This window comes from Gracilinanus agilis, chromosome 1 (assembly GCF_016433145.1).
Source record: "Gracilinanus agilis isolate LMUSP501 chromosome 1, AgileGrace, whole genome shotgun sequence".
NCBI classification, from domain to species: Eukaryota; Metazoa; Chordata; class Mammalia; order Didelphimorphia; family Didelphidae; genus Gracilinanus; species Gracilinanus agilis.
The window spans coordinates 83,740,246-83,760,165 of record NC_058130.1 but is presented as its reverse complement, the minus strand read 5'-3'; the positions used below and the strand labels follow the sequence as shown (position 1 = coordinate 83,760,165).

The 19,920-nt window shown below is 35.9% G+C and overlaps 1 protein-coding gene across 1 annotated transcript in view; it reads left to right on the top strand.

Moving 5' to 3' along the window:
* Positions 1-19,920, top strand: part of ADCY1 (adenylate cyclase 1) — a 224,060-nt gene that overhangs the window by 15,111 nt on the left and 189,029 nt on the right. The gene's annotated exons all lie outside the window — the stretch shown is intronic.

Sequence of the window (19,920 nt, the reverse complement as noted above, 5' to 3'; positions counted from 1 at the left end):
AAAACTGCAGGGACAGTGCTCCTATGATAGTGTCCAACAGAGTCATGAAGAGTAGGACATAAATGAACAACAAAAACAATCATAATGACAGTTCTGACTTTAGGAAGCAAACGGAGTATAGTATTTTGCCCCTCTCTTCATTGCTCTGGCTCATTTTTTCTACTTGGCCAGATTTTGGGGTAGCCCAGGGTCTCCACTAGTGAAGGGACTGAAAAAATGTTTTCAAAAAAGTCTTTGATGTGGGTTTATGTTAGTTGAGTACTTTTATAAGCTGCTCAGGATCTCTTATCAGGCTCCTTTCAAATTCTGATGAGCTCTCCAACATTTATTTTAAAATACCTGTAATCCTTTTTGCACTGTGTGGGCATGGGCTCTTAGAAAACTCCTCTTTTATCTTCAAACAACTTCAAAGTTTATTTCTTAAATAAAGGTTTGGTTTCCTGTAGAATTCCTGAAGGTTTTACACTATGTATGTGAACCTGCATTCTGGGCTTTTAGAAGTTCCTATTAGGACTTAGTTATCTTCAAGTTGCAAGCCCTCCTTAATAGACTCTGCTAACATTCAAAAGTTGTCAATGTATATCTTTATTCTTTGAGAGAGTATATTGTCTGCCTTTTAAACTAGGGTTGTCTTATATAATTTAGTTGGCTCCTCTTAGTCTAACAGAACAAAATCTACCAGAAATATCTATAGGATGAAATTTTGATGAAATTTTGTAAACTCCTGACTTCCCAAGGGCTACTTTTGGAATCATCAAATATTTCTTTGCCCTGACCCTCTGTGTAGGTAAGATCTTCTGTTTTAATTAAGCAGCAAGTAAACTCCACCAACAGACCAGATCAGAGACTGGAAAGTGTCATCTTTTCCCCAGTTTAGAAGTAAGATGGCTCCAGGTGCCAAAACTCTAGTGCTCTGTCAAGGAAGGTAAGTACTAATAGCTAATGGCATTAGCTGAGTCCAGGAAGATCAGAAGTTCCTTTGAGAGGCTAGTATGTACTAGGTCAGCAAAGGGAGATATACTGAGAGGGTAGGGAGAAGGTAAGATTGTCAACAGGCAAACTGGATTGGTTCAAGCATTATGAGATGAAAGAATTAGCCAAATTTCAAAGGGATAGTAAATGGCAGAATCAGAATAGAAACACCAGAAATCAAAAAGTGATAAGTAGCCAGAAATATGCCAACTATCACCAGTCACAATGTAGACAGGTTGGCTGGTGCAAGGAGCAATTTCCCACAGCCATTTTTCAACAGAGAAATGGAATATCTGCTCCCTAGGCCTATACTTATATCTTAAAGGGGATGTACATTAAGATTCAAAAACCCTAGGCATGGTTAGGTGATGATTGGAAATTTCCTTACCAGCTCTATTTCTTCATTCTTACTGTGTTTTTTTTCAGCTTTTATTTTCTCTTCCTTTTCCCCACTCTCAAAGCTTTTTCTCTCCTTTACTTTTTTTTTAACATCACTAGACTTTTACTTTCCTTTTCTCCAGTTTCCTCTCCTGTCTTCTTCATTTCTCAGATTGAATCAGTGTCTAAATTATGTTCATTCTTCTTTATTAGTGTCTCTGGGATTCATCCTTTCCCTTTCCATTGTCATTATCCTATTGTAGCATTCATGTTTTTCTTCTAAGGCAGGCAGTAGCTTCATTGCCATTGTATGATTTATAGTTTAGGCAACACTGAAATATTCTGCAGAATGTTTATGACTCTCTGTCTATAATCTTTAGAGACTACCATCAAATATTGATTCCAGGAGCCTTTTACCCCTGCACATCCTGAATTTATATTTTGTCACTGCCACTGAGACTGGATTCCAGGAAATCCCACCCAATCTTCAAGTTCCTCACATTATGAGAGTAATTGTATAGGATTGGAAGTCAGTCTAGGTTTTTAGCCAGTTGTGGATAAATGACCAACAAAAAAGAAAGCTTATGGAATTCAAACCATCAAAATGAGTTCATCAGTTATGATTGTTATTTCTTCTGGAAAAGAGGTTCTTAAATCATGAACTTTAAAAAAAAAAAAAAACAACTACATGGGGGCAGCTGGGTAGCTCAGTGGATTGAGAGCCAGGCCTAGAGACGGGAGGTCCTAGGTTCAAATCCGGCCTCAGCCACTTCCCAGCTGTGTGACCCTGGGCAAGTCACTTGACCCCCATTGCCTACCCTTACCAATCTTCCACCTATAAAGTCAATACACAGAAGTTAAGGGTTTAAAATAAAAAAAAAATACAAAAAAAAAATACAAAAAAAACAACTACATGCCAATATAATTGATTTTCTTTTAAATTCTATTTATTTTGTCTTATCCATTTGGAATATTCTTAAGAGGAATGTATAAGCTTTACCAGACTGCCAAAGAGATCTACAATAATGCCCTGGGACTAGAGATATAAGGTTTTTTAAAAACAACAATCATTCCGTAACAAGAGAATATAATCTAATGGAGGAAGGTATAGTTTGGCACACAAAAATGAAGGAAATGGACCTGCTATTTGTGCATTAACATGACAAACTGCCTCCTTCTCATTTCTGTCCATTGAAATCTCTCCCACAATTGGAAAGGGAGAATTTGATGGGTATTATAAGCAAAGGAAGGGGGAAAATTTTAGTTTCAGTCATATATGACTCTTGGTGACTTCTTTTGGGGTTTTCTTGGCAAAGATATTGGAGTATTTTGCCATTTCCTCTCCAGTTTATTTTACAGATGAGAAAACAGAGGCAAACAGGGCTAAGTGACTTGCCCATAGTGTAATAGTTAATTAAAAGCTAATTAAGTAATCTGGTTAATTACAAATAGATTGTTATTCAAAAAAGTAAGATTTCAACATTGAGTGGTATAGGAATGAAAAATTCTTAGGAGGTCAGAGGGATGAAATTCCCAGAGAACCTCTAAGGAAAGGGCTGCTTGAATTTACTGGTTGTTCTTGGTCTCTCTGTCACTTCTCTCTGGTAGGTGGATGTTCAGAGAGGAGGAGTGAGATTTTCCCTGTGATCCCTCTGGGAAAAGTCTGGAAACTAAATTTGGAAAATTAAAAGCTTGGAGAGAAGAAAGTTTGTTCTTGAGAGAGTTTGCCACTAGAGAGAGTAGCAGATGGCAGGTGGAGCTGATCTCTTCAGAGAGGGAACCTTCAAGTTCAGGCTGCCACAGACCCCTACTTAGCAGACCCCCTTATAGAGAGCCAGCCTCTATATGGTTTTGGGGTCCTGAGTGGCGTTTAGTGGCATTGGATTGTTAAGACAGGAAAAAGAAAATGAGAACAACCAGACTAGTGGTTAGCCCATGTTGCTCTAACACTATGGGATTTGGACTTTATTTTATACTGGTTTCAAACAAAGAACACAAAGAAAGAGTCACAGCTGTGAAGGGGTTACGAATCATACACAATCCATTAAAGTCTAAAAGTAGAGAGATGGATACAAGGGCAAGGGCCAAATTCCAACCACCAATTAGTAGGGGTTAATTCTGGGAGCAGAAATAAATTTCATGGAGATGTTTACTAATTGGGTTCTGCCTTGATTTACAGATTTGCACCTGGTCAGATAGTCTGGACTAAATTGTCTAGCTCCAGTCTTTATCTAAGTAATATATTTTTTAGGATTCAGGCTTCTTAATTATCAAAGAGAGAAATTGTCAAGGAGAGAAATTGTTAACTCAGTAGCTTCTGGTCTGGTTATGGACTCAAAGCTTTCCAATAAGTCTACAATGTTTTTCCAATAAGAAAATGTATGGATCATAAGAGGTGTCAAAAGAGGGGTCTCAGATTTTTATCTATTCTCTTATTGGCTTCCCACACCCCCTGCTGTGCAGAACCTCCCCCCACACACACATTGTATGAGAAGAAAAACTTTTTACTTTATAAATAGAGGAAGATTGCTGGAGAAGTTTCTTATATAAAGAAATTATATTATTAAGATATATTTTAGAATAATTTAGTAAGGTAGATTTATTTTAATAGATAAGAAAGGGAGAAATTAGCCTTGGTTTACCAAGGAAGAAGAAAATCTCTTGCAAGATAGCTTTGGGAAAAGGTTTATAGATAGAACTTCTTAGATTAGAGAACTATATAAATACCTCAACTGAATACTACTCCTTTCCTTTTAATAGTTCAATAAATAGGAATACTATTTATAACTAGTCTCCAGCAGTTTCCTCAATTCCCTCAATGGTCAACAACTAGTGATAGCTATTAACACTGATCAATTACAAGGGTCATTATTCCCTTTTACAATAGACACATAGCTAATAATTATCCAAGGCTATATTTGAACTCAGGTCTTCCTGACTTTAGGCCAGGAATTCTATCCACTGTGCCATCTACATAGATGATTATCTAGTTAGTAGTTATAATCCAGTTAGTTGCTCACCTTCTGAATAAAGGGGAGATCTTTTTTTTTAATATTAAAGACTGAATCTTAACTTTTATGCCTCAAGTTCCAGAGACCAAGGATCCTCTAGTTATGTGTGAACAAAAACATTTCTTATATTTCTGTATATTTTTATAGTTTTTCTGCACTTCAGAAGACCCATAGTATATTTATAAGCATATATTCCCAGCCAAATGTGATTCTTGCATTCCCTTCCTCACTGAAAAGTAGGAAGAATGGAATGGCCAGAGCCTTTTTCTTAGGTTGGAGTGTTCTAGCCGAACTACCTGTCACAAAATTCTTGAGAGGAAAGCATGTATATGAATACATTTTATAGTTCTTAGTAAATGGATGAGTCATTTAAAATCCCTGAGCTTTAGAAGATCCTAGAAAGAACCTTAGAAATCATCTAGTTCAGTTCTCTCCTTTTACAAAGAAGGAAAACTGAAGGCTTTGGAATTTCACATTTCACTAGTACTCATTTCATAATCAGGAAAACCTGAGTTTGAATCCACTCTTAGATACTTGCTACCTCTGTGACTCTAGGCAAATCACTTAACTTCTCTCAGCCTCAATTCCCTCATCTGTAAAAAGGAGGATAATAGTAGCATTTTCACAGGCATATTGCAAAGGTCAAAGAACTTCGTAAAACTTAAAGTTCTATCTAACTGCAAGTTATTATTATTGTTATCATCAGAGGAGAAATTTGAACCAAGGTTTTTTTTTTATTACAGATCTGGCCCTATCTCTTTACTACCACAGTTCATCTTTATTTTTTTCTATAACCAATACTGTGATGTCATGATTATAGGTAGTTCCTAATGGGAAAATTCCTTCTACCAATGCAGATTGCTGTGTAATTTATAATCTTGAAAATATTTTCCTGGACAGTGAGATTTTAAGTTACTGAGCCAGAGTCACACAGCTGATATGTTTCAGAGGAGAAATGGTACTTCATCCAAGGTCTTGACATCCTGTCTCTCTGAGTTCAGCTCTCCAATCATTCTAACATGCTCCTTTTTCATTTTTATATGCATCAAATAAGGGTAACCATATTTAGGGTACCTCTGGCAGAAGGTATTATGAGAAATCTGCTTTATAAATACCATACAAGTAGGAGATACTAATATTGGAGTGGGGGGGAAATCAAAGGCATTATTGTGCCCTGAGCTATTGCCTCTATGTTAGCAACAGTTCCATTAGTCATCTGGCTGATTGTATCTTCCTTTCCACCCTGCACTGAATCTTTCTGAGTTCTTTAAGGAATGTGGTGATGGGAGCACGGTCTGTTCAGATCCTCAGCCTGAACAACGCAGTTCTATGTTTACCAAGAGATGGTATATAAGAAATGAGCGAGTTGAGGAGCCAGGTTGGACTCTCAGGCATGGCTGAGCAGTGCAATTGTGGCAGTGGGGGGTTTCCAGGAAGCATTCCTCTTATCTATGTCACTGCTTACTGATCAGCTTATGTTCAGGGAATGGTGTTCAGAGAGTGTGCAATATTAGTTCCCTCAGTGTCTTGTCGTTCTGTGACTGTCCCAGACCTGTGCATATTACACTTGGGAAAAGGGCAGTGATCTGTGATGATTCCTGCATCTGGTAGCCTAGAAAAACCTCTGGTCTTCTGGACCTTGCTTTACTTGTGAACAGGCAATATCTGCTTTAGATTGCCTCTTTTTCCTACCTAGTATAATTTCCCTTTTCTTCTTTGTCTCCCTCTCCTCTATATCTAATATCTTCCTTGAGGGAAACTTTTAGCTTTTTAGTGAATTGGTACCTCCCTGCTTGTGACATTAAGAAGTAAAACAGACAAAACATTTGTGGATGGACAGGGCAAAAGGACAGAGAAAGTAGAATTAAAAGGAGGAAAATAGGATAGAGGGAAATACACAGTAATCATAACTGAAAAAATTTTACAGGGAACTTTTCTGATAAAGACCTCATTTCTTAGATACATAGAGAAATGAGTCAAATGCATAAGAATACAAGTCCTTCCCCAATTGATATATGGTCAGAGGATAGGAAAAGGCAGTTTTTAGATGAAGTAATTATAGCTAGAGGCATGAAAAAAATGTTCTAAATCACTATTGATTAGAGAAATGCAAATTAAAACAACTCTGAGGCATCATCACTCTGATACCCATCAGACTGGCTATTATGACAGAAAAGGAAAATGAAAAATATTGAAGGAGATGTGGGAAAATTGAGCCACTAATGTACTATTGGGAGAGTTGTGAACTGATTTAACCATTCTGCTGAGCAATTTGAAACATGCCCAGAGGTCTATAAAATTTTACATATCCCTTGACTCAGCAATACCACTAGTACCTATGCATCCCAAACAGATAAAAAAAGTTTAGGGGCCTATATGTACAAACATATTTATAGCATCTCTTTTTGTGGTGGCAAAGAATTGGAAAGTGTAAGAATGGCCATTAATTGGGGAATTGCTGAACAAGTTGTGCTATATGATTCTAATAGAATATTATTAGAAATGATGAGCAGAATGATTTTAGAAAAACCTGGAAAGACTTGCATGAACTGATGCAGAGTGAAATGAAAAGAATCAGGAGAACATTGTACATAGTAATACAAAGTGGAAAGTAATATTGTATGATGAACTATTGTAAAGGACTTAGCTTTTTTCAGAGATACAATGATCCAAAGCAATCCCAAGAGATTCATGATGAAAAAATCCCATCTACCTACAGAAAAAGAACTGATGGAGACTGAATCCAGACAGAAGCATGTTATATTTTACTTTCTTTATTTTTATGAGTTTTCTTCACAAAAGGACTAATATGAAAAAATGTTCTAGATGATTGCACATATAAAATCTATATCTGATTGCTTACTGTCTCAAGGAGACAAGTGGGAGGAAGGAAGGAAAGGAGCAAAGAAAAGAAGGAAGGAGGGAGAGAATTTAGAACTCAAAAAATTTTTAACGAGTTAAAAAAAAAGAAATCAAAAAATCAATCATATAACACTTGAGTGAAGCTCTTTCCCTAAATATAAAACATTTAATCCTTTTCTACATTACGTAGAAGCCTTGTTGGCTGCCACAACCAAAGAGTGTGAAGAATTCACACTTTCCAGTGGAACAGGTGGATGTGAACAATTCATCCCAATGGCCATATAGGCACTTGACATAGATATTATCACCTCTTTTTTTCTGGAATCCATATCTCTCTAAATACTGAACATTATTGCATTAGTCTTTTTTGGTGGCCACATCTCTATTTTCATTCATATTGGACTTGCAACTTACTAAAAAAAAACCTATCTTTTGCAAAACAATTACTGTCCTCCATGATTTTATATTTTTGAAACTGATTTGTTGTACCCAAGTATAAGACACTATATTTATCTTATTTCATCTTACTAGCCTAATCCCCTGACCTCTTCAAATCTTTATTTGGTTTTTGATTCTGTCATTGTCATTCTAGCTGTTAATCTTACCTTTGGACAATGAAAAATATAAGCATTATGCCTTTGCCTTAATTCAAATCATTGACAAAAATGCAGATATGTGATGTTCTCTACTGAAAGCCCCCTCTCAAATTGATATTAAAGCATTAGCAAGTCCTAAACCAGTTCCAAATCCATTTAACTATTTTATTATTTAGTCCACATTATCTCTCCATTTTGTTCCTTCCAAGAATTGTATTACTTGAATGCTTCATCATATGCTTCACTATCTTTCCATTTGACTTAACTGGTGAGCCTACAGATTCATTCTATTACATCTAAGTAAAGGAGAACATTGGTAATAAATGACACTTGGTCCTAAATCCCTTTGTCTCTAAATTAACAAAGCAAGAAAAGGATTAATCATGTAATTAAGATTTTAAAATTTATTTTTAAGTCTGCTTAAGATAATTTTACCTACCTTAAACATAAGAGGTTAATTCATCCCTTTGAAATACAAGCAGAGTACAATCTCTGCAAGTCATTAGAGTAGTCCATTTAGCTAATGTCTCTTCTGATTATCATGATTATCTTTAGTCTGTTGTGGTCTCCTTACCGTGTCGAGAGTCTCACTGGAAACTGTTAGGGAGAACGGCCTGTTCCTCGGGCTTGTTTTCTAATTCATTCCTGATCCATCAGAGAACCCCAAAGGCAGTGGCTTTTAGCCATGAGTTATGTTAGTCTATGAAGGACCTCCATTTCTACTGCTCCAAACTCTGATCTACTTAGTTATTAGCAGGGAACGCAAGTTTATACCAGCCATTTTCCACTTTTTTCTAATTCAATGAGTTCCATGTTCGCAGACTGTTGACTAGAATATTTTAAAATCTCTCACCCACACCTTGCCTCTTTGACCATGCAGATATATAATATACACATTGACACAAAACCAAAAGGAACTCTGATATAAGATTCGGTGATAGCAGAAAAAATAAACACCAAAAAACAACTAATTTGGGAGTCAGAATACCTGAGATAGCAATGCCAACTCTGCCACTAATTGACTTCATAGACATAGGCAAATCATGAACTCTTAAATTCCATTGTCTTATACAGTGGAACAAAACCTGAATTTCATGACAGAGGACTTGGATTTAAATGCAACTCTGTTGTCTATAATCTGTGTGACCTTGAGCAAGTCACCTAAAAATCTCTGTATCTGTTTCCTCTTCTGTAAAATGAAGTGTGGACTAGGAGATGGCAGATATCCCTTATGGTTCTTAGTCTGTGATCTGGAAAATGTGGGGCTGGAAGATATTCATGAAATTTCCGCCAATTTTCAAAGTTTCATCAACTTAAGATGTAGTTATCTCAAAATTAAATTCAACTAGTGTTTATTAAGTGCCCATTATGCAGGAATCACTATTTTAGGTGTTGGGGGACTCAAAATTAAATAAACAAGAATTCCTGCATTAAAAGAGCCTGATTGTATGAGGAGGAAGCATGTAGTGAACACACAACACTATGAATGCAACAATTAAAATGTAGGAAGTTGAAAAGGCGGGAATTTTCATTTATGCTATCTTAGCAAGCAACACAAAACTCTTTGAATTAGCTAGGGGCAGGTGTTCTCCCCACATGATATAAGAGAGTTCACTACAGTGAGGGGGTTGGATCCCTCATACAAGGTCACAGTCAGTGACAGAGCTGAATCTTGATCTAATTCTTTATCCACTGTGCTGCCAAGAAGAAAATTAGGTGGTTGAACAATAGATGTCAACCCTGCATGGCAATAAGTAGGGTGATTATGTTAGAAAGAATATTTTATAACTCTGCTGAAATAGGACAGATATTTTTAGGAGGGAAAAAGTAGGGAGGTCAGTGATGAAATTCAAGAGAGAATTGAACTGTCCAAAAGTGGAATGGACTTCCTTGGAAGGAGGTGGATTCCCCATCCTCAAGCAAGACTCAAATGGCCTTGCTTCTTAGGAATCTCATTTTCACTAGCTTGAGGTGCATTCTTTGGCTTTTCCTCTTCCTCTCCATCACCTCTCATGTCAGATCAGTTACCATCTCCTGTAGACTCCCCTTCATTAAATCTTTCCCATCCAATCAAAGCATTCTTCTTAGAGGCAGCATTGCATAGTAGATAGAACTTTGAGTTTAGAGTCAGGAAGACCTAGGTTTAAATCCTACCACAATCATCTAGTAGCTTTGCAATCCTAGACAAGTGACTTGCCTCTCAGAGTCTCAGTTTCTTTATACAGAAAATTATTATAATAATAGTATCTACCTCACAATTATTGTCAAGATCAAACAAGACAGTATATAGAAAGAGCTTTGGAAAACTTTAATTGCTATATAAATATTAGTTATTATAATTAGTCTCATTTCTATCACCCTAATAGTAATACTTATCAAGATCTCTCCTATCTGTTCTAACAGGCTCCTAAAATGCTTTTATTCTGTCCAAATTAATTTTCTTTCTACAGAGATTTGTGCATTTCACTACTGTGTTCACAATTCTCTCGTAGTCCACTTTTGGTTATTAAGTAAAAGTTCACATTCTTTGACTAAGGATCTCAGGCTCTCCCCTATTTGGTGCCACTTTTCCTTTTCAACCTTATCTCATACTACTCCTCTCCATTTACACCCCAGATGAGACAAACTGGGCAATTTTCTGTCATCCAAATATTCCCTGAGCTTTCCTTTCTCAATGGTATCATTCATACTCTCCCCTATGCCTCAAATGCTTCCTTTTCCATTTAAAGTCAAACTCAAATACCATTTCCAACATGTTGGATTTCTTGATCTCCACTTTTATTAATGACAATTCTCCCATCTCTACTTTGTACTATGTTGGCTTTTCACTTCTTCAGCGGTTTTACTGATAGCCAACATAGCATAGTGAATAGAAGGGTTCAGATTCTGCTTATAGCACATGTTAACTGTGGGACCAGGGGGAAAGGGCTTAATCTTTCAGGGCTGTAGGCAACTCTAAGTTACCCATTTGCATCAGTGAAGGTACCATACCAAGTGTTCTCTAAACTAATGAAGTAATGAAATCACAAATCTGTTTTCTGCCCCAGACATGGAATTCCCTTTCCATGTATTTTTAAATTAAGATTATTTATAATTATATCTTATGTTACTTTATCATAAGCTCCCAAGGTCAGGGACTGTCTTTGTATTTTCCTTAACACTTGACACAGCACTCTGCACATTGTAGATGCTAATAAATGGACATTGGTTTTGTCGTTGAATTCTGAAATGCAAATAACCCATTTCTGAAGGTTAACAAAGAGAGCTAAATGGGGAAGGAAGACTAGGGAGAGTCAGAGTATTCCACAGAGGAAACAAGAATCCCTAGTGTGATGGGACCACAAGAAACTCTACCTAAACTGTACAAGTCCCCAGTGGTTACAGGTTTTTCTGTACTGCATTTTTTTCTGAATATATTTTTATGCTTTCATATAATATATATAAACATGTATTAAATACTTGATTTTTGTAAGTTTTAATTTTTTTCTCCATTCTATACCTTACTAAGGGGCTTGGCAGGGAGCATCCTTTTTCTTTTTAGAAGATAATCCATAAATAGCCACCAAGCTCAGAAGTAACCTATTCGAAAAACCTCTATAAAGCATAAAGGTTACATCTGAAGTCAGGGGAGAAGAAAAACATTTTGAATCCCCAAATCGAACTTGATCTGTTTCTTCTATAAGATGAAAGAGGTAGGAAATGGCCAAGTTAACACTCCTTATACAAGCAATACCTGTTTTTCACTGCTTCCTACTCCTTTTAGTCTCAGGAAAAATCAGAATGGTGGAAAATGTGTCATTATAGCTTTGATGTGATTTTGATTAAAAATAAACCCATGCTTGTACTTTGCTATGAGCAGAAAGCATTTACACACAAGGCAGGAAAAAGACCTTATATTATATGCATAATTTGGATTTTTTAAAAAAAAACAGAAGAAACAGATAATGATCAGAATTACAGGTTGATAAAAAAATGGAAATAAAAAGTTAAATTGGAAGACTAGCTCTGCAAAATGTGAATCATCCCTCCTTGTCTACCATGCTCCTAAAATACTTCCCTAGAGTATCATAGAAGTATTTGTGAGTTTGAGAAATCATCTTAATGTCAATTAAATCCATTGTGATTTAAAAAAAATATCACCTCATTTGGATTCAGTGGGGGTACTCTCCATCCATGTAGATGGCAAGTTTTTTATGTCTTGTATAATTTTTGTCTTTATATCCCCAGTGGCTAGCCCCAAGCATGAAAAATTGCAGGTCCTTAATAATCATTTATTGAATTAACTTGAGTTTGTAATTGCTGTTTATGTTTTCTTCAAAAGTTTACATAGAGGGCATTCTTAATGCATTGAAGGCCTTCTACTCACTCTAGTACCATATTTCTGGCATACAAATACATCATTCAGGCCATACATCTGTTATCTCTGAGCCTCACAACATGGTTGCCCTACTTCCTTTTTCAGTCATGCATATCCTAAATAATATCTTAACTAGCTAGTTTCTTCACAGCTAAGATTCTGTGGTCAATGAGAACACTTAGTTGACCTTTATTTGCCTGTCCTTTCCCCCTAAACTTCCTCACAACATAAATTTCCTTTTATCCCTTTTATTATCATTAATAAAATTAATCCACAAGTGAAGCAATCCACAGTTTAAGACAATTAAACAAAACCAGTTAATAATGTAATTGCAACCAGCAACATGTCATTCCCCATTTCCTTAGTTTATTACAATAAGTTAACACAAAGGAAATAATTATACTTTAACAATTTCATGCCAACATTGTTATATCTGGCAGTCATGAGGATTGTGAATTAAAGTTAGGAGACTCAAAACAGGGAGACCAACCAGGAAACTGTTGCAATGATATGGATGAGAGGACCGAAGGACTTGACCTAAGTTGGTAACTGTGACTTGAGAGAAGGAGTCAGATGCAAACAATGTTGCAGAAGTAGAGATGGCAAAATCTGGCAGCTGATTATATATTTGGTGAGGGAGGGTGAAGAATTGAGGAAAATTCCAAAGTAATAAATTGAGAGATTGGGAGGATGACATGGTCTTTGAAAGAACGTGGTAGAATTATGGAGAAAGGGTGAATTTTTTTTTAAAGAAATACACCAAATTCTGTATTATGTTTTAGACATATTGAATTGAGATTTCTGCAGAGGATGAAATTCATATTTTCTTGTAGGTTTCTGATTCTGGAAATTTATATAATGTATCACAACACCAGTATGTTCCTTTTCTCAAAATACTATTTTTTTCAAAGATAAATGAGATAGTTCTGTTGGACATACTAATCTTTCAGTCGTTTTTCAGTTGTTTCTGACTCTTTGGGACCTCATTTGAGGTTTTCTTGGCAAAGATACTGGAATGGTTTGCTGTTTCCTTTTCCAGCACATTTTGCAGATGAGGAACTGAGATAAGTGACTTGCCTAGGGTCACACAGCTAGTAAGTGAATATGTCCAGATTGAACTCATGAAGATCAATCTTCCTGACTTGTATTCTATACATTGTGCCACCTAGCTGCCATATACCAACTTTCCATCCTTACATTTTTCTATTGATTTCCATTTTCAGAAAATCAACTTCCCAGAAAACATAAATAAACATTTTATAAATTTTGTAATGAGGAAAAGAAAATTCTAAAGTATTCATTTCCTTCCATTTATCATTATTAAATGTAACAAGTGCAGTTTTTGACACTCAGATTTTAAATGAGATCTTGTGAATCCAAAAAAATCTCTCACTAGTTTAGATCAGTTTCTAAGAAAAAACAACTGAAGAGGATCAGTAAGTCATTGTCTATTGTCTCTATGTGATAAGATTTCCAGCCTTTATTTCCACCCACCTTGCCTCCTGCCTCTTCACTCTTCCCTCATCTAAATCCATCCTTCTTTCTGATGACATACTAATATCACTTGTGCATAGATCTAATTACTTCACTCCTCCAGTTAGAACCCTTGAATTAGAAAGAGAGAATGTGAAAGTCTTGAGGACAGATGACAATATTTGAAATGGCTGCTGAAGAGAGTTGGACAGTGACTCCAACAGGGAGAGAGAGAAATTTGTATTTTGTCCTAGCGTGAACAATATTTTGAGGAGGAGAGTGACACGGTCAGACTTTTATACTTGGAAGATTATTTTAGCAGTTGTGTGGAGAATAGATTAATGGAGAGATAACTAGAAGCAGAGAGATCAATTAGGACATTTTTACAGTTATTTGGTAAATTTTATGGTAAATTTAAATAAGGAGGGAGAAGGTTTTTAGATGGAGCTGGGAAACCAGTAGCTGCTAATTATTTTAGCTTTCCTGTGTTTTAAATTTTAAATCATCCCAATAAAGTCTCAGTGGAGGATCAACAGAATGTAGGTCTGAATTAGAAAGATTTTTGGAAAATTTAAAACATCAGAGTAGCTTAAATGGTTTGCTTTGGGGATTTTTTCCTATTGGATGAGGAAAAAACTGGTGTGGGAGATTTGAAAGTCTGGAAAGAGATTTTTTCTTAAAATGACCTTAGTATTCACCTCCAATTTGACTTAATGGAATCTATTTACATATACACATGCATATAATAGTGTTGCATAATAGAGACTTGGCTTTGGATTCAAGTCCTGCCCCAGTCAAATACTTGCCTAGTGACCCTAGGCAATTTAGTTTCCCAGGGGATTGTCTAAGTCTAGAAGGGGTCACATTGGTGATGAGAGCTCCTTATACTAATTCAATTACAGGTCCAGTTTTTAAAACAAAATCTCTTTGTCTTTCTCTTTTTCCCACCCTTCTTCTTCCCTCTCTTTCCCTCCCCCTCCCTTTCTTTTTCTTCTTTCCCTTTCCTCCCCCCTCTCCTTTCATTTTCCCATCTAACTTTCTCCATTTCCCCATCTCTCTCCATATTTTTCTTTCCTTCTTTGTCTCGCTTCCTTCCTCCCTCATACACATAGATGATCTCAGTCCCACACCGCCTTCTATTTATTTATCCCTAACTCCTTACATATGCCACCCAAGGCACACACATGCACACATATACTTACTTGGACCTAAGAGTTTTCAGAATACTTAGAATCATATATATCTGTATCTACATCATGTATGTATACATGCAGTTATCTATCTATCTATCTATCTATCTATCTATCTATCTATCTATCTATCTTTTTGTCTGTATATTTCTGGCTGGCTGGTTGACTGTCTATCTCTATCTATCTATCTATCTATCTGTCTGTCTATCTATCTATCTATCTATCTATCTATCTATATCTATCTGTCTGTCTGTCTGTCTGTCTGTCTGTCTGTCTGTCTATCTATCTATCTATCTATCTATGGATCTATCTAATCTGTTGTCTATGTCACCAGCCCTGGGATAACTTATTGGCTCTTTCTGACTCTACCTTATATCATCACTTAAGGCTTAATATATGCCAAATTATTTCTCCAACATGCCAATACCCAACCTTGTATGTACTAATAGCCTGGTTTATTTAGAATTTGTTAAACGATTTCTTTAGGTTTCTATAAACCTACTTTGTGCACAGCTGTTATAGAGCTTCTATGAATAGGCTAGAAACCCCACTTACACTTCTCAAACTTTTCTTAAAGATATTGTTTGACCCAGATTTGAAACTGGTTAAATTTATTTTGTCTTAATTGGGGGAGGGGGCCTGACAATATTAAGTAACAAATACTTTGGCAGGAAATGCTTGATTTGTATTCGTTTTAAGTAAGGGAAGGTTAAAAGGAAATTTTAAAACCATGATTGTTTTTTTTTCAATGGAAAAATAATGCATGTAATAGAAGAAACGGTTCTGAACAAAGAGATTTTTCACAGTTGGTTCTGAAGGGACTTATTTACTATTAGTCATTCAGGTATGGTTTTCATCTAATCTTAGTATTTATTTCTTGATTAATTTCAATTAGGAGACACTTTTATAGTTTTATCTAACTGGTACCTAGTGACACAAAGGATTGTTTAAAATTCTGGAATTCAATCTAAAACACTTGTCTGAGAAACCATGCAATTCAATAGCAGCCTTTTGAAGCCGTGCTCCCATTGAAAGCATCAGTGCCTGGATTTTCCCCCCTTCTTTTTGGACTTTTGAGTCAGTCTGGAAAGCGAATTTATTCTTGTATGTGAAAGAAGTGCTTCCTTGATTGATTGACCTCTAACTAAGGTTACCAAAATAAAGAAGAAAAACAAGTGAACATAACAAAAAGAAGTGACTAGCTTCTGTGATAAAATACCAACCAACTTGGTTGAACACTAACTGGTTGGTCCCCTCTGCTTTACAATTTCTTTTCAATTCAAAGAATCTGCCATTTGCTTCAGTGAAGCAATCCTCCCATAACATCAAATCTATCCCTATGCATCTCACAGAGGGCACCTATAACTGGAAATGCTGTCAGCTAGAATTTTCTTACTTAATTGCCTCCAGCTGGACAGCTCCAGGTTATAAATGTAGCCCCATAGAATTGTTCAGTTGTGGAAGTTCTTTATGTTTCATGGAGGGGAAAAAATAGTAGCAGACATCTAAAAATGCTCCCAGGGTCAAGAAGAGGAGCCAGTATACTCCTTAAGCCTTGGTGCCACCTGCAGTCACATGGCTACTACCATACAGCACCCTCTTCTCTTTTGAAGTTCATATTATCAGATATCTTTCCTGAATCTTTGATTCTATCTTCATCTTAGTACTGGCCCTAGACACCATTTTGCCTTTATCATCAATGGCTTCGACTCCTTGATTAATTATAGTCTTCTTCTCTCTCCTACACCTTCCAAATATTTTAGATCAAAAAGTTTTTAACCTCCTTTTGTCTCATGAGCCCTTTCTGCATTTGGTGAAGCCTATGAACCCTGCATCAAAATAATGTTTTTAAATCAATCAAATACAATACACAAGATTGCAAAGGAAACCAACTGTATTGAAATGACTATACATTGTTTTTTAATATGTTCATAGATCCCAGGTCAAAAACCACTATTCTAGGGGCAGCTGGGTGGCTCAGTGGATTGAGAGCCAGCCCTAGAGATGAGAGATCCTAGGTTCAAATCTGGCCTCAGACACTTCCCAGTCATTTGACCCTGGGCAAGTCACTTAATCCCCATTGCCTAACCCTTACCACTCTTTGGCCTTGGAGCCAGTACAGTATAGATTCCAAGATGGAAGGTAAGGGTTTAAAAAAAATTAAAAAATAACACTATTCTAGATCAGTGCAATATTTGTAATTTCAGTGTTAGAAAAGACCTAAGAGTTCATTGAGCATAAAAATTATTTAAACCTTAAAATGATCAAGATCCTTCCAAAGTGATTATCCACCCAGATGTTAAATATCTTCAATAAGGGAAAATGTTCAGTTACAGCTGATTCCAGATTTATACACCATCATTGTTAAGTACTTTTCCCCCCTTAGCTCTAGCAGAAATCTCTAACTTATTCCCTTTGCTCTTTGTCTTGCCTTTAGGAGCCAGGCAGAGCAAGCCTTATCCATCTTCTAGTTATCAGCCTTTCATATTATTTGAAAGCAGTTATTCCATCCCTCTTAAGCCATTTCTTCCCTAGTCTCACCAAACCAACTTTCTTCACTGGAGCAGATATTTTAGTGTGTCTAGTTTACTCTTATTGTACTCTCATTTGTCAATGCCTGTCCTATAATGTGGTAATCAGAATTGGGCACTCTCATTTGTCCAGTTCAGATGTAGTATGACTAAAGTAGAGGATGAGGAGATTTCTCCTGGGTATTTTTTCTGTTCGTACAACTCAAACTAACCACATAGGGAGTAAAAGAATATATAGATTATGATTTCTTCTAGTGGATGAATTAAGATCATGAATCTATTGGATTACTGATATATAAATACAAAATTCTAAATCCTTAGAAAAAGTCAACTATATATCTAGAAGATGGGAGAAATGATGTATTCATCTGTTTCATACTACAGTGTTGGTAACTTTAGCTGAAGAATTAATCAGCTCTAGGTATGCAAAGTCTTTCTAGTTGTATTTCAGAGATTGTATTTTATGTTAATAGCTTTTAACAGTCCCAAGATTAATTCCATACTTAGATGAGGTGAACTTTGTGGAGGATTTATATAGATGTCTGTTAAAGTTTACTTGACATGTAGTAGATACTTTATAAGTCTCAGTTATTATTAAACCATCTACTGATATATGTAACTTTGCTTATTGCCTATATTTTACACATTGTGCATAAGAATAATGATCTAAATATATGTTATATGTTTTCTCCTAAGTCTGTCTTAAACAAATAAACAAATCTATATATAGCTTAAAATCAGTGAGAAACAAAACACACACACATACGTGTAAATCCTTTCAAAGACATTCTATTTAAGAGCTAAAACCTATGCATAAACTCAGAACAATATAGCATTTGACTTTGTCAGGTGTCTTGATAACAGCCAGACAGATAATATCCATTAAGCATTCTCTTAATCCAACATGCAAAAAGATAATTTAAATATGGTTTTGAGATAACTTGGGGAAATGGGGTGATGGGTAATGAATGAAATCTCTGAACATAGTGCATGGATTTCATATCAAACTTTGAGAAGGGGAAGTATGATTGCTGTTGCCTTTTGATTGAGTTTAGATTACTACCCAAACTATTTAACAATATGGTTCCTTGATTGACCTATGGAAAGGCTACATCTTTATTAAGGTAAAGGAATTCACTGCAAGTGAATCTCAAAGTTGCAACTTTATCTTAAGATCATACTGGTTAGTAAGCCAATTAATAATGTATTTACTATTTACTTACATTGTATTTTGAACTATATCTTTTTATTTTAAAATTTTTATTTAATTAATTAATTTAGATTATTTTTCCATGGTCACATGATTCATGTTCTTTCCCTCTCCTCCTCTCACCCCCCTCCCATAGCCAATGAGCAATTCCACTGGGTTTTACATTTGTCATTGATCAAGGCCTATTTCCATGTTATTAATATTTGCATTAGGGTGATTGCTTAGAGTCTATATCCCCAATCATGTGATCAAGTATTTGTTTTTCTAATGTGTTTCTACTTCCACAGTTCTTTCTTTGGATGTGGATAGTGTTCTTTCTCATAAGTCCCTCAGAATTGTCCTGGATCCTTGCATTGCTGCTAGTAGAGAAGTCCATTACATTCAATTGTGCCACAGTGTATCAGTCTCTGTGTATAAGGTTCTCCTGGTTCTCCTCCTTTCATTCTGTATCAATTCCTGGAGGTCATTCCAGTTCACATGGGCTTCCTCCAGTTCATTATTCCTTTTACACAATAGTATTCCATCACCAACGGATACTACAATTTGTTCAGCCATTCCCCAATTGAAGGGCATACCCTCATTTTCCAATTTTTTTGCCACCACAAAGAACACGGCTATAAATATTTTTGCACAAGTCTTTTTCCTTATGATCTCTTTGGGGCATAAACCCAGCAGTGGTATGGTTGGATCAAAAGGCAGACTGGACTATATCTTTAATGTCATCTTTTCTACTAGATATTAAGTACACTGAAGACAAGGATTGTCTTTGTATCTCTTTCAGATTATAGCACAACGCCTTGCACATAGTGATGCTTAATGGGTGTATGCTTTAATGTTACATTAAGGTAAACATAACTCCCACCTTGTTTTTGTCTTTTCAACTACTGAAAACATTGTAAAAAATCATAAAAGGGTAGAAATAGTTCTAGACTGCTAACTTATTGGACTTGGACTCATGTGTTAGCTACACCATTTATATCTGGGCTCATTAGACAAATTACTCTCTGTAAATTCCCTCTCTGCCTCTGTTTCCTCATCAATAAAATGGAGTTGGACTAAATCCCTTACATCTCTTCAGCTCTAGATCCTATGCAATTCCAGGTACAAAGATGAAATCACATGATTCTGGCCCTGGAAAGCCTAGGGAGACGTCAGACATTATAAGTAATGTATATTAAAATGTGATTTCTATATTGGAGCTGTCCAGACAAAAGGATATGAGAGTTTCAAAGAGTTTTATTTCCTAGTAGAAAAGAAAACATTATGGTCGTCAGCCTCTAAATTGTTATGTGCAGAATGGGAAAGTTTTCAACCAGTCAAAATAGGAGGAAGGACATTTT